The sequence below is a fragment of the Cyprinus carpio genome, chromosome A14 (genome assembly GCF_018340385.1).
Source record: "Cyprinus carpio isolate SPL01 chromosome A14, ASM1834038v1, whole genome shotgun sequence".
Classification (NCBI taxonomy): Eukaryota; Metazoa; Chordata; class Actinopteri; order Cypriniformes; family Cyprinidae; genus Cyprinus; species Cyprinus carpio.
In genome coordinates, this window is record NC_056585.1 from 12,443,836 (window position 1) to 12,446,575 (window position 2,740).

The window sequence follows — 2,740 nt, forward strand, 5'->3', positions numbered from 1 at the left end:
TTAATTCAAGATAAAAACAAATGTTTTTCCATATAAAGAGTGACTAATTAATTATACAGTTATACATTGAGTTATACTACTTATAGCCTGCAATCATATATCACTGAATAATAATAATAACAATAATAATAATAAAAAAGAAAAGAAAATTTGTTTAAAAGAATGTAGTTTGAAAAGTACACACATGTGCAAAATACTTAAAACAATGAAAGAAAATAATAATAAAATAATAAATTATAGCTCTTTTGAGCATTGCAATCATTGCAAAATTTTCACTAATACTATGACCATGAAGTCAAATTTATTTCAGCATATACTTCTCTTGAATGAAAGACATTTATCTACACATATGATCTTAGTTTTTATGTTCAGTTTTATTAAAGTAGATTTTATGGCAGAACAGAAAGGCTTTAATACAAATAGGCCTATAATGGAAGGAAACTGAAGATGTTTGTTATGGTTAAAAGATTGTTAATTAAGATTTATAACTGTTCATTTGTGAATAAAAAGTATAGACATGAACAGCTAACTCATTGACTGCACTTCTATCCCTCACGAGTCCTGTTCTAATTCCTGTTAGGTCTATAGAATAGAACAGAAGTACTGTAAAACAAAACTTTCGATGCTTTTCTTACAGCAGCTGAGTGAGTGTGCTTGCTCTTGGTTCCCCACAGAGTGTCACCCTAAACACAATATATTAAGCAGCGGGAATAAGTGGGAAGAAAATCATTACCATGGCAACATAACAGCCCCACTCATGAGTGAGTGGGTCTCTCTGAATATTGCTTCAGTAAGAAATCAAATGAGAGATGCTTTTCTGGTTCTGATGGCTGACGGCCGCTGCCTTGACATTTATCATTGTCAGAACTCTTTCTGCAGCTTTGTGTTTGCACCTGTCAGTTTCTCAACATCAGTGCTAAGGACCAAACCTTATTTTATTTCATGATCAGATGCCTTTATGAAGGATATTTATAGAACCCTACTCATGTTCGCTTTTAAAAGTGTTTGCAGCTGTGAGTGTAGTTATGTGAAATTGCAGTTTGGAGTGCTTATGTACATATGCATGTGTAAATTAAATCATGGAGGGTTTAATGTATAGCATATGAATTTAGAAGTAATGCATTAAGTATGTTTTTGTGTGAGAAGAGTATCTGGGAAGCAATACATTAATCTGCACATTTTTAGATGTATTCTAAAAAGTGAAAGTGATGTGACAGGTAACCAAGTATGGTGTCCTATAGTGGGAATTTATGCTCTGCATTTATCCCATGAAGTGTGCACACACATCAGTGAGTAGACAACATCTATCTTTTCATGAAAAAAAAACGTTCCATGAATGATATGTAAAAATGTTTTTTTTTTAAAAAAATTTTGTGCTAATGTTTTGAAAACATTATTAAAAAACAGAACTTTTAACAAACATTCTATTAATGGAAGAACGTTTGATTTCACTAACTTTGCCGAGAACCTTGCCAGAACGTTCTCAATTACTAAAAACGTTTTCGGTAGCTGCATTAGTTGGGATTTTGTTTCCCCTGATATCTGAGCACTTTATTCATTTCATCGTTGATTTATTTCCCTTCCTCTAAGGACAAAAAGGACCATAAGGCTTTCAAGTTTGTATATGTTTGGCCTAAAAAGATGCATATCCTAGAAGCACATTTTAGTACTTATTCTGAAGTCTTAAAAGGTGCTAAAGGAAACAGCTGGGAAGCAAACAGACTGTGATGGGAAAAGCAGCACGAGGTTAAGTCACCACCATTAAGCGTTTCACTTCCTGTTGACCTCTTCCACTGGCTGCAGTGATTGTTTGCCCCATCATGCCTCAAAATAATCGATATTTGCTATAGGCCTCAGCACCATAATAATGATGTATGACTTCCATGTTCAGCCAGGACTTTGATAGGCTGTGTGACATGTGCCCCTCTGTAATGACAGTCGTTTCGTAAAGTAATAAAGCTCACATTAAAATGGTGCTCCTCTGCCCTTGCCTGATCAGAATCGGGACTAAGCCCTGGACCAGCATTCTCCTTAGTGTGATTGTGCACCACGTCCGAGACCAGCACTTGGCTCACTTCCTCCGAGAAAAAATCAGTAGGTCTGTTCTGCTTGAGGCATGGACACAGAGCATTTGAGCATTTAAATATACCACAACATTTGGATGCCACAGCTCCGGCCAGCAGGGTCGCTCATATACAGTTCACATAGCGATTCCTTGCATACAAAATTTCAGATGAAAAACAATATGCTGTGGACACCAGCAGCGTCTATAGATTTAATCTTTTTGACAATACTGTTCGAATCTATAGAGGTTTTGTTAGAGAAAAAAATAAAAAAAAAAAAAAAAAATAGGTCACGAATATGAACTGATTCTTGATTCCTAATCCTACTGCCTCCACATTTCCATGTATTAACAGCAAGGTTTGCCTGACCCAAAATACAATACATGGTTTTGAGAATGGATTGAATGAGATTGGTCTAAACAGGTTTTTGCTTGTTTGTGAGTATTTATCCACCTGTTTAGAGGATTTTAACATAACTAAGGGATTTATCTTAGTAAATGGTTCGTAAATAAATGCATCTGCCAAGAGTTTAATTGTAAACGTAAAGTCATTTGCTGTGATTAAAGCAACCCTCTGGAACAACTTTTGCCAACTAATTATCTGAAAAAACTGTTTGACAATTGTTACGTTTTTTCGACTTTTCACAATGTGTTTTGTTACTGGCATGATACAGCAGA